The sequence below is a fragment of the Prionailurus viverrinus genome, chromosome A1 (genome assembly GCF_022837055.1).
Source record: "Prionailurus viverrinus isolate Anna chromosome A1, UM_Priviv_1.0, whole genome shotgun sequence".
Classification (NCBI taxonomy): Eukaryota; Metazoa; Chordata; class Mammalia; order Carnivora; family Felidae; genus Prionailurus; species Prionailurus viverrinus.
This window is the reverse complement of record NC_062561.1, coordinates 186,032,089-186,044,781: the sequence shown is the minus strand read 5'-3', so window position 1 is coordinate 186,044,781 and position 12,693 is coordinate 186,032,089. Positions and strand designations below refer to the sequence as shown.

The following is a 12,693-nucleotide window of genomic DNA, read 5'->3' as shown; positions in this document are numbered from 1 at the left end:
TTGATTATAGTGTGTTGCCTGTGAAGGTTTGAGCATATCTTAATATAGCGGTAAAAAAAAACCCCAAGGGGCGCCTGGGTGGCGCAGTCGGTTAAGCGTCCGACTTCAGCCAGGTCACGATCTCGCGGTCCGTGAGTTCGAGCCCCGCGTCGGGCTCTGGGCTGATGGCTCGGAGCCTGGAGCCTGTTTCCGATTCTGTGTCTCCCTCTCTCTCTGCCCCTCCCCCGTTCATGCTCTGTCTCTCTCTCTGTCCCAAAAAATAAATAAACGTTGAAAAAAAAATTAAAAAAAAAAAAAAAAACAAAAAAAAAAAACCAAAAAACCCAAACTTTATAGGAACTGTCCATGGAATCCCTGGAGATTTATCTACAGCTTCTGTTTTAAGACTCCAGCTCCTTCCCCCCCCCCAGTGAAGAAGTGTTTGGCATGTAGAGTCTCCCTTCATGATACAAACTAACAGCTCAAAGACAAAGTCTTCCACTACAGCTATTCATTAGGTCTCCTGTGGTCTGGTAAAGAGGACAGTTCTGGTCTCACACCAAGGGAATAATATGCATACTGATTGCCAGCATCTTTTAGTACCTAACGTGTCCTGGGCACTTGACATACAATTTAGTTCTTCCAGTTGCTCAGGAAGAAAGCTTTGGAGTAAACTTTGAATCCCTTTTTTTTTTTTCTTCACATACCTATATAAATCTACTCCAGATTGTCTATAAAACAACTCCAGAAGTCTCTACTTTCAAAATATATACAGAATCTGGTCACTTCTCACCACGTGCAATGCAGGGTGCTAGTTCAAGTCACCATCATCTCTCCCCTGGATTCGAGTAGTGACCTCCTAAATGCATTGCCTGTGTCTCTCTCTTCTCCCTTCCATCTTTTTTTTCTATAGAGCAAGCAGAGAAAGGCCTGTTAAAGATCAGATCATGTAGCTCTTCTATTTATAGCCCTCCAGTGGCACCCACCTCACAAAGTCATTACCATAGCTTCTAAGGTGGAACCCTATCTTTTCTTAACTCTCTCTCTGACCTCATCTCCTTTTGCTCTCCTCTCATTATATCTACCTACAGCATACTTCTGCCTTTGTATAGGCCATTCCTTCTGCCTAGAATCCTCTTCCTCCAGTTTTTTACTCTCTTATTTCATTCAGGTCTCTTGAAATATGACCCTCTGAGAGAAGCCTTCTCTGAATACTGTATATATAGCAGCCACCATTACTCTCCTTTCACCGCATTGTGTTCTTTTTCCTTGTATTACATATCAGCACCTGACATATTTACCTGTTTGTTTCTTCTGCATGCAAATTAAAGCTTCTTAAAGGCTGAGACCTTTGAGGTCCCTGGTCTATCTCTGGCACCTGCTTTAGTAAATGGAACATAGATAGTGTTCATCAAATATGGGTTAAGTAAATGAGTGGATTTATGAGTAAATCAATTTTATTCTTAAGAAATATATTATCTAGCGTTTAGCAAAAATAACTCAGAAAATTTTCATTTTAAATAATATTGTATTGAGTACTTACCTGATACTTTGCTAAGCATTTTATCAGCCTTATTGCCAATGAAGGATGTTTTGGTTTATTGTGAAGGAGGGGAATATGCGTATCACATACACACAAATGTGCACGTGTACATGCAGATATACACATACATATATGTTATGTATGAATGTGCATGTTCATGTATGTATGCATGTATGTGAGTGTGTGGAAGAATGTGCATGAGCTTTGCATGTGTGTGCATGAGTATGAGTATGTTTGTGTTTAAAACTTTTCTTGGCCCAGGAAGGAGATACCTTCCTACTCAATACTTCATTGGAAAATCTCCATCTTCTGTCCTAGGAGCCGGTGCCAAAGGTGGACATGGAAGAAGGAGACAGTGGGGATCTGCACATGAATGAAGAGACCTGACTGTGGAGTATTAGAGGATTTATTAAAGGATTGGACAGTTTTCCTTTATGGTCTTTGTGAAGCCTCGGAGTTACTAACTCCCAGTGCAATATGGTATCACAAAGATAACAGCCTTTACTAGAAGTTCAGTTTTCTATTCCTACCTTGGAAAGCAGCAGCTTAACAAACCCAAGTGGTCAACGTTTATGGTACTCCTTTCTTCTAGAACCCTTTGAAATATATGTCTTTTGAATTTAGTTTTGCTGGAAAAATCTGCATCCAATTTGAATGAAATTGAATATGTTTCAGGGCTCAAGCAGCATGCCTTCCATCTGAAGCAAAATGGAGATGAATTTCAATTAGATGTTCCCATTATAATCTGTCTCCACCTGTAGTTTTCCATAAAAATTGCTAGGAAGTGTGGTATAATGTATGATCAGGATTTGCCCACTGGCAGCAGTGTCCCATTATCTTAGTAAAAAAGCACAAAATAATTAGTCTGATGCATATAGATAGCAGCTTCTTACAGCGAGTGACTTTAATTGTGGTGAGTAATATATACGGAGTTTGAAGTATTATATATTTCCCTCCCAAGAAGATACCAATTACTAATTCAGTTGACAAAGTAACAATATTTCAGAAGATTTAATGCAAACTGAACATTGTAGTCAATAGCCACTGTAAAATGTCCATTTTATGGCCTTATTTTTGCCTGAGCTTAATTTATGGTAATTTGGTAGTTGCATATAGCCTGGAAGTATGCTGTTGGCTTGAATTAGTACTTGGGTATTGCATAAATCATACTGAATGTGTTGGCTTCATCTAATGCCCTTCTTTCTCCTACATTTGGAATCCTTCTTATCTTGTCATTTCTCTCTCCTCAATCCTACCTGTAAATTCATGGGGCTCTAAGCGCTCAGTATTTAGGAGATCACTTCCTCATAGAGTAGCATCTTCCAAATGCCAGATAGAGTTCTATGCTTCAGAGGGAGGGAATTTAGCAAAAATTTTTTTTGTGGGATAGAGTATTTGTATCATCCCACCTTAAGTGCTTTAAAGGAAAATACAATTCCCTCTCCCTGTCCTATTTGCCTCTAAAATCCATGCTAATATAAAAGGCAAGGTTTAAAAGTATTATATTATTTGAACTAATTTTTCCAGTGCTGGTTTATATTAGTTTTTTCAATTTTGTTTTTTAATCTGAAACATAGGACAAATATGCCAGCATGCTCTAAGCTCACAGGTAATCTACCTGGGGACCTAAATAATATGAATCATCCAACTGTATGGTAAGATTTAGTTTAGGTGACTGGGCTTCAAAGAAATACAATGGATGTTTCAGAACTAATGAGATAATTGCCTATGTTCTGCTGTTCTTTTATACTTGTTGATAAAGATTTTGAATTTTTAGTTGTGGTTAGTCATTTTTAAAAATGATTAAAAATTTTAAGTCAATAAATGTCACATAGACATCTAATTGTGAGCAACCTCATTTTAAATGTTGTAGGAAACCATGTTTAAATTTTTTTTTTTTCAATGTTTATTTATTTTTGGGACAGAGAGAGACAGAGCATGAACAGGGGAGGGGCAGAGAGAGAGGGAGACACGAATCAGAAACAGGCTCCAGGCTCGGAGCCATCAGCCCAGAGCCTGACGAGGGGCTCGAACTCACGGACCGCGAGATCGTGACCTGGCTGAAGTCGGACGCCTAACCGACTGCGCCACCCAGGCGCCCCGGAAACCATGTTTTAAAATGTAGGTTCTTCTCTTGAACCCATAAAATCATAATACAATATTGACATCTCTTCCTAAGTTGGATAACAATATTCTTCTAATTTAGTTACACAACTCTCTTCCTTTACTTATAATCACAATAGTTAACATCTGTACATAAATTATACCGAACTTTTATAGGCATTACCAGTTTTAACCCACATATCACCCCCCCATGTTGTAAGCATTATTATCTACAATTTAAATGAAGAAACAAGCCAATTTAAAATGGTATATTTTCTAATTATAAAATGACAAATGTTTATTGTAGGAAATCTCAAAAGTGTCAAAAGTACACAGGTGTTGTTGGGAAGACTGACCAAACAACAATATAGAAAAGACACAAATTACCAATTGCATGAATAAAATAAGTCGGTATCACTACAGACCCCACAGATATTAAAAGGACACTAAAGAAATGCTACAAACAACTCTATGCACATGAATTCAATATTCAATAATAAGAAAAATGTACTAATTCCTTAAAAAATACTATTACCAAACTCACTGAAGATGAAATAGGTAACCTGAATAGTCCTATCACTTTATTAAAAAGCTGAATACATAGTTTAAAACCTGTAAAAGAAATCTATGGCCCAGGTGGTCTGACTGGTGAATTCTAGCAAATATTTCAAGAAGAATGAACATAAATTTTATACAGTTTCTTTTTCCTTTGTCAAAAGTATAAATACACAGATCATTGGAGAATCCAGAAATAGATCAACACAAATATGACCATTTGATTTTATTTGCATTTGAGTATCTTATCTATTTTAATGAAAAACTATCTTTTTTTTTTTTTTTCAACGTTTATTTATTTTTGGGACAGAGAGAGACAGAGCATGAACGGGGGAGGGGCAGAGAGAGAGGGAGACACAGAATCGGAAACAGGCTCCAGGCTCTGAGCCATCAGCCCAGAGCCCGACGCGGGGCTCGAACTCACGGACCGCGAGATCGTGACCTGGCTGAAGTCGGACGCTTAACCGACTGCACCACCCAGGCGCCCCTGAAAAACTATCTTTAAACAATTTTATATTTACAGAAAAATTAAACAATTTTATATTTACAGAAAAACTGAGAAGATAATAGAGTTCCTATATACCCCCTACCCACAGTTTTTTCTATTATTAACATCTCACATTAATATGGTACATTGGTGGGGCGCCTGGGTGGCTCAGTCAGTTAAGCGTCTGACTTCCACTCAGGTCACGATCTTGCGGTCCGTGAGTTCGAGCCCCGCGTGGGGCTCTGGGCTGATGGCTCAGAGCCTGGAGCCTGCTTCCGATTCTGTGCCTCCCTCTCTCTCTGCCCCTCCCCCGTTCATGCTCTGTCTCTCTCTGTCTCAAAAATAAATAAACGTTAAAAAAAAATATGGTACATTGGTTATAATTAATGAACCAATATAGATACATTATTATTAACTAAAGTTCGTACCTTTTTTATTTAAAGATTTCTTTAGCTTTTACCTAAACTCTTTTTTCTGTTCCAGAGTTCGATGGAGGATACACATTACATTTAGTTGTCACGTGTACTTAGGTTCTCTCTTAGCCGTGGCAGTTTCTCAGACTTACCTTGTTTTTGTTCACCTCGATAGTCTTGAAGAGTATGGTTGGGTCTTTTGTAGATTGCCCCTCAATTGGGATTTTCCTGATTTTTTTTTCTAAGTGTTTATTTATTTATTTTTTAGTTTTTCAGAGAGAGGGGGAGACCGCGAGTGTGAGCAGGGAAGGAGCAGAGAAAGAGGGGGACAGAGGATGTGATGTGGGCTCTATGCTGATAGCAGAAAGCTTGACATGGGGCTCAAACCCATGAACTGTGAGATCATGACCTGAGCTGAAGTTGGACGCTTAACCGACTGAGCCACCCAGGCGACCCCCTTAAGTTTTTTCATAGACTGTGGCTTTATTTTTGGGGGAGGAAGATCATAGAGGTAAAATACCTTTTTCATCACATTATATCAAGAGCACATACTACCAATGTGACTTACCACTGTTGATGTTGCCTTTGATCATCTGGATGAAATATTGTTTGTCATTTTTCAACTGAAAACTTTTCATTTCCCCTGTTTTCCATACTTAACTATTTGGAGGCAAGTTGCTATACCTAGCCCATACTTAAGGAGTGGGGGGTTATGTTCCCTCCTCCTTGAGGAAAGACTGTGTAACTAAACTACCTGAAATTCTTCTGCATGGAAGATTTAGCTCTTTTCCCTATTTATATCTATCTATCTATCTATCTATCTATCTATCTATCTGGGAGTATGGGTCCATGAATATTTATTTTATGGGTTATAATCCAATATGACTTTGTTTTGTTGCTCAAATTGTTCCAAGTCAGAACATTGGGAACTCTTTCAGTTGGCTCCTGTTTCACTTTCATATGCCCTGATGGTGTTTTTTGTTTTTTGTTTTTGAAAGTATTTCCTTAATTCCTGGCACTACAAGTTGCTCCTGGCACATCTTGTACATTTCCTACTAGGAACCTCTTCTTTTTTTTCTGTTTCAGCCCTAGAATCCCCCCATTCCTTCATTCTCCAAGAAGACTTGGTTCTTTTTCTTGGATAGTGGTATTAGAAACCAAGACCTGGACACTAAGTTTGTCCACTGCTACTGAGATGTTACTGACTCTAGGCCCTTTGGTTGATGGATCTGGGAAATTTATATTTGTATACTGTGTCTATACATGTGTTTATAACTATTTCTGCATGTAATCATTTTAATTGATATTAAGCTAAACAGGAGTTAATGATGTCTCCAACTCTAATATCATATGGATCTTCCTAGCTCCTTCTCTTGTTTATCCATAGACCCCACTCCAACAATAAGAACTTGGGCTTCCATCATTCACCATTTATACTCTTAATTGTTTAATTCCAGTATACATGTATAGCTGAGTTAGATTTGTTAACCTTTTCTTGCATGGGAAAAATTTTATCAACTAAAGCATAGTGTTTACACTTGATCTTAGCCAAAACGATTAGAAGTGACTGAGCATAGCATTTAAATAGAGTTTCTTTTACCTTTAATTTTATAAATTCCATTAATTTCCAAAGTTACTTAGGTCAGCATCACCTCTTCCAGTGAGGTAGTTTTATACATTTGTAATACTGTTAGATTGCTTTGTCACATTCTATATTCCATTCTGGGATCATATGTCATCCTAAGTAATTTTTAAAATTTTGCATACATTAAGGTCCATTGTAAAGTTTTATAAGTTGAATGGCTTTGACAGGTGCATAATGTCATATGTCAGGAATCATACACCATAGTTACACCACTCTAAAAATTCCCCATGCTTCAATTCTCCCTTCTAAACCCCTGGCAATCCCTGATCTTTTTACTGTCTCTATAGTTTTACCTTTTCTACAATGCCATATAATTGTCATCAGACAGTATATAGCCTTTTCAGACTGGCTTCTTTTACTTAAAGATATGAATTTATGATTCTTCCATGTATTCTCATGACTTGATAACTCATTTATTTTTGTTCATAAATAATATTCCACTGTATAATTGCCATTTGACTTTTTCAAAGGTGCCTAAGTGATTCAATGGAAAAAGTATAGTCCTTTTGACAATGTTGGAACTATTTGGGTCCATTTACAAACCATGGCACTCAATCTTGTATAAAATCCTTGTATAAAAATCAACTAAAAATGAATTGCAAATCTAATTTTAAAATTATAAAACTTTTAGAGGAAAATATTCAAGACCTGGAGTTGAGCAAAGTGTTCTTAGATGGAACTCCAAAAGCAAGATCCATAGAAGAAGTTGATAAATTGGAATTTATCAAATATAATACCTTTGCCCTGCAAAAGACACTATTTAGAGAATAAAAAGACAAACTACAGACTGGGAGAGAATATTTGCCAACCACATGTCCAACAAAGGACTTGATCCAAAAAACATAAAAACTCTTAAAACTTGGCACACTGGGGTGGCTTAGTAGGTTAAGCGTCTGACTCTTGATTTTGGCTCAGGTCATGATCTCATGGTTTGTGAGACTGAGACCCAATCTGGGCTCTGTGTTGACCACACAGAGCCTGCTTGGGATTCTCTCTCTCTCTCTCTCTCTCTCTCTCTCTCTCTCTCTGTCAAAATAAATAAATAAACATTAAAAAAATTCTCAAAACTCTATAGTAAAGAAACAAGCAAACTAATTTCAAACTTGGGAAATACTTGACTTTACCAAAGAATATATACAAATGGCACATGAAAAGATGTTCAACACCATTAACCAACAGGGAAGTGAAAATGTGTGGTCTGTCCTCTTGGTACGTCTCTGAATTCCTCTCCTGTGTTTTCCTACCTCACTTGCTCCACAATCAGCCACAAGCATATCTTTGCTGTTCTTAGAACATCCCAGATACAGTCTTGACTTCTACTTGAAATGTACTTCATCCAAATATTCCCAAAGCTAGCTCTCTCACCTTTTTCAAACTTTACTAAATGTCACCACCCTAATGAGGCTTACTCTCTCCATCACGTTTAAATTGCAATCCCCTGTCCTTGTGCTCTCAGCTCCTCCCTGTTTTACTTTTTTATAGCGTTTATTACCTTCCAACAAATTGTATAAAGTACTGATGGTATTTATTGTTTGTTGATTACCTTTATCTACTAATATCTAAATTCATGGAGACAGAAATTTTGGGTTTTATTTACAGATGGACTCCAGTGGTTTGCTTACAGTAGATTAATAGTAAATATTTATTGCTTATATTAAATAAATAAAGTTATTGCCCACCATTTTATAGAATGTTTATATTATGCTTTAAATATCAAACATCATTTTTATGTGCTTTAAATCCTTATTAATTTAGTGGTTAGTTATAGGGGGTAGTTGTGTACCATTACATTTTTCTGTATGTGCATTAGAGTGACATGATGATTTCACACAGAATCACTAATTCTAAGACTTACGACTGAGTATTCTGCTTTCTCAATGTTACTTTATCTTTCTATGTCTTTCTGTCTTCCTTCTTTCTTGTTATTTTTCACAGGAATTTATAATTAGGATAGATTAGTGGTATTCTTTTTTAAAAATTTTTAATGTTTATTCATTTTTGAGAGAGAGAGAGAGAGATCAGGAGCAGGAGAGGGGCAGAGAGAGAGGGAGACACAGAATCCGAAGCAGGCTCCAGGCTCTGAGCTGTCATCACAGAGCCCAATGCAGGCCTGAACTTATGAACCCTGAGATCATGACTTGAGCCAAAGCCAGATGTTTAACCGACTGAGCCACCCAGGTGCCACCCAGGTGCCCCAATTAGTGGTATTCTTTTATTGTTTTTCCTCAAGTATGAAATAATGCTTTTTTAAGAACTAAGAAGTTTACGGTAGTGTTATTAAATACTATTTATGAAAATAGTCTGTTTTTCACAGTAAGGGATGATGTTGCAACAGAACAAGGCTTTGCCTTTTTATTCACCTAAAATATGGAATTGGTACCAAAGCACCCAAGTAGAACCTATCAGAAATAAACAAGTAGATGTTCATTTTCCCTGAACAAATTAGGTAAGTTTATGGAAGCAGAAGTTTAGCTAGTTCCATTTTTACCTTATTGCTTATGTCCACAGTCAAGCTTTTTGGATATACCTTCAATGAGAAGGAAAGATCAAGATTTTTGGTTTTGCAAAGTGTTACTCAAAACACATATTATGGGTGTCTCAGCTCTTAGTTCAGTTCTTAGCTCAAGCTCATGCTTGAAAGTACTGATGTTGTTACGTCTGTATAAAATAAAGCAAATGGCACAGGTTTAAAAAACCTACACAGGCAATCTTTACATTGAGAGCTGTCTAGGTTTAAATGGCTATTTGTTCTTTGACAAATCTCTCCAGAAAGCAGTAGAATGAGGACTACCTTTGGAGCCAGAAAATGCTGGGATTCAAGAGAAGAAAAGCAAATTCCTTGGTTTCCCTGTGAGTACAGCCTAGTGGCGGGAACTGGGTATTTAATAAAATAATCACAATGACATGTAACCACAAACTAGAAGAGCTTCCCAAGTAGAGTAAAGGGAGCTATAGAGAGGATTAGAGAGTGGTGGATCTGTCCGGGAAGCACAAGGCCGGTATCCTTGGGTGTTTTAGTTGTATGTAAAAAGTGAGAAAGTGTAGAAGGTGATGTGAGATGAATGGGAAGAGTTTCCAGCCCGAGGCAACAGTATTAAAAAATCCTGAAGGCAGAAAGGACCATGGCATGTTGGCAGAGCAGGATAAAGGCCAATAGGACTAAAGTATAGAGAAGGGGGGCAGGGCGGGGCATGTTCTTAGATAAGAAGTAGGTAAAGGCTAGATCAGGCATTGCCTTATGGGTGCCAGTTGGAATCTTGATCTATATTAAATAATTCCTAACAGTTTTGGGAATTAATAAAAAGGTTTTATACAAAACTCAGATGTTTAGAACTTGGTTTCAAAATATCACTTGGCATTACCAAATGTGGAAAATCAACTTAAGGGAGCTGGACTGGAAATAGGCTAGTTAGGAGGCTATGTAGTGTTAGTAATAATCAGGCAAGTGATGGTTTGGACTAGAGTGGCTTGGACAAGATCAGTCAGGAGGCTTCTATATTTAAAAAAAAGTTTTTTTTATGTGTATTTATTTTTGACAGAGAGAGAGAGAGACAGAGCATGAGCAGGGGAGGGGCAGATAGAGAGGGAGACACAGAATCCAAAGCAGGCTCCAGGCTCCAAGCTGTCAGCACAGAGCCTGACACGGGGCTCGAACTCACGGACCATGAGATCATGACCTGAGTTGAAGTCAGACGCTCAACCGACTGAGCACCCAGGTGCCACAGGAGGCTTCTATATTAATCCAGGCAGGAGATGAGGGTGATTTGGACTAGAATGGTTGTATAGGAGTTGGAGAGGGACAAATGTGTTCTCCATAGCTTTCTTGTTTCTTCAGTGTTGTATGGAACAGTATAGGCCGTCCATGTAATTGATGCAATGAATTAACTGCCTAATGTCAGTTGATAGGAAATTTTCAGGTGTGGCTATGGTTTAATTGATCCATTTTGGAGATCAAATAGTGTAGTTTTTTAAAGGACTGAGATTTCTATCAAGATTTTCCTACAGTTTTAAGAAGATGGCATGATGTTGTTAGGAATAACAGTGCAGATAATCTGTCAAAGCTCTAAGAAAACACCAGAAGAGGAGGGCCCTTGATTCAGGAATTGATGCAATGGCTGGCAGCTAACACAGCAGCAGAAGGTAGGGAGGTGACAGACACGCAAGGCAGATGTTCTACTGAGCTCCTCCATCTGGATGGGGCCTTTTGGTTCTACTGCTCTTTCCCAGCCATGCAGGAAGCAAGTGCCAATGATGCATCTTCATTAGGATGAACAGGACTTTGGATAGATGAAAAGCAATTGCCACTTACCGAAAGCCCAGGGTCAATGAGCACCCAAATATGGTATTGATAGCACTGGGGGAAAGTGACAGGACCATAATCTATTCAGCAAGTTTCTTCTTTTGAAAGAGGACTTATCGGCATCTAATCCCAACCTTCATCAAAAATACGGAATGAAATGTGTTAACAATAGCTATATTTTGATCACTCATTCTGCCAGACTCTCTATGATCTGCTCCATTCCTTTCCCCTTATTTCTCATTTCCCCCTACTCCCCCCATTGACCACTGTACACAAGCCACCACAACTTCCTCATTATTCCTTGAAGATCCCAAGCCTGTTGCCATCTCATGGAATTTGCACTTGCTGTTTTCTGTTTAGAATTCTCTTCTTCCATGTCTGTGCATGACTTGTTCTATCACTTTAATGGGTCTCCTCTCAAATTCATTTCCAAAGACAGGCCTTGCTTGATCATCCTATCCCCAGTTAGTACCTTTGGTTACACTCTAGCCTTTCGCACTGCTTTTGTTTCTCTACATAGTTCTCTGCACTGCCCAACTGTAAAATGGACATATTTGTTTATCACACTGATTAGAATGGAGGTTCAGTAATGTGGAGATTTTGACAGTTGTCTTCATTGTGCGATCCTGAGTATGTAGAACAGTATTTACACAGAGTAGGCACCCAAGAAGTACTGGGGTGAATCACCAAATGGATCTTATTTAATATCCACAGTGCAATCTGAGAAATAGGTGTTACTGTTATCCAATATAACAGAAGAGGGAACAAGATTAAGTATTTTATACAAAATCAAAAAGATACTGATTTTAGAATCTGCTCTTTTTACTTAAACTGTTTTGTTCCATTTTAATCTTTGATTTTCTCTGAATCATATAAAGTGAAGAGGAACATCAGATAATACTACTTACTTTTGTTATCAAAACTGTCCTTTTGCTAGGCCAGAGGGTATAATACAGAGGATGATGGTATGGCTAGTGTTTAGGTATAAGAAAACCCTTTTGATACTGGAAGTAGAAACAGAAAATTGTTATGGACTAAATATTTGTGCTCATCAAAAGTCCTATGTTGAAACCCTAACCCTAATATGACAGTAGTAGGAGGTAGAGTCTTTGGGAGGTTTAGATGAGGTCAGGAGGCGAGTCCTTATATGAGATTAAGAGCTCTTTTAAGAAGAGGTAAGAGAGAGTGACATTTCTTTCTCCCTTTCTCCCTTTCTCTCTGTTTCTCTACCATGTGAAGACACAGCAAAAAGGTAGCAGTCTGCAAGGGGGCTTTCACTGGCAACCAAATCTGCCTGTACCTTGATCTTGGACTTTCCAGTCTCCAGAACTGTGAGAAATAATGTTTGTTGTTGAAGCCACCTAGTCTATTATATTCTGTTGCAGCAACCCAACCTAAAACAAGAATATTCTCTGAGCATTTATGCTCAAGGTTGCCTCTTTTGCAAGTTATACAAGAGACTTTATATGTATATGTCTCAAAGAAGAGGCTTGGCATGATGCTTCTGAAGAGCAGACAATGACCTTTCTGGACAAAGGACAAATGAAAGAAACTGAAAATAAATGTCCAGGAGAGACTCAGCCTCTAGCTAGAGTTCCCCAGGAAAGAAAATTGTAACCTCTCAGTCTCCTGAAGATGAAGCTCAGAAACACCATTTTTTAATTTAAC

The 12,693-nt window shown here is 38.1% G+C and overlaps 1 protein-coding gene across 1 annotated transcript in view; it reads left to right on the top strand.

Annotated features, from left to right (window-relative positions):
* Positions 1-3,365, top strand: part of MAT2B (methionine adenosyltransferase 2B) — a 156,169-nt gene extending 152,804 nt beyond the window's left edge. Inside the window, exon 12 of the transcript XR_007153394.1 lies at positions 1,841-3,365. The gene's annotated coding sequence lies outside the window, so the exon portion shown is untranslated. The remainder of the gene's footprint in view (positions 1-1,840) is intronic.
* Positions 3,366-12,693: the final 9,328 nt, after the last annotated feature.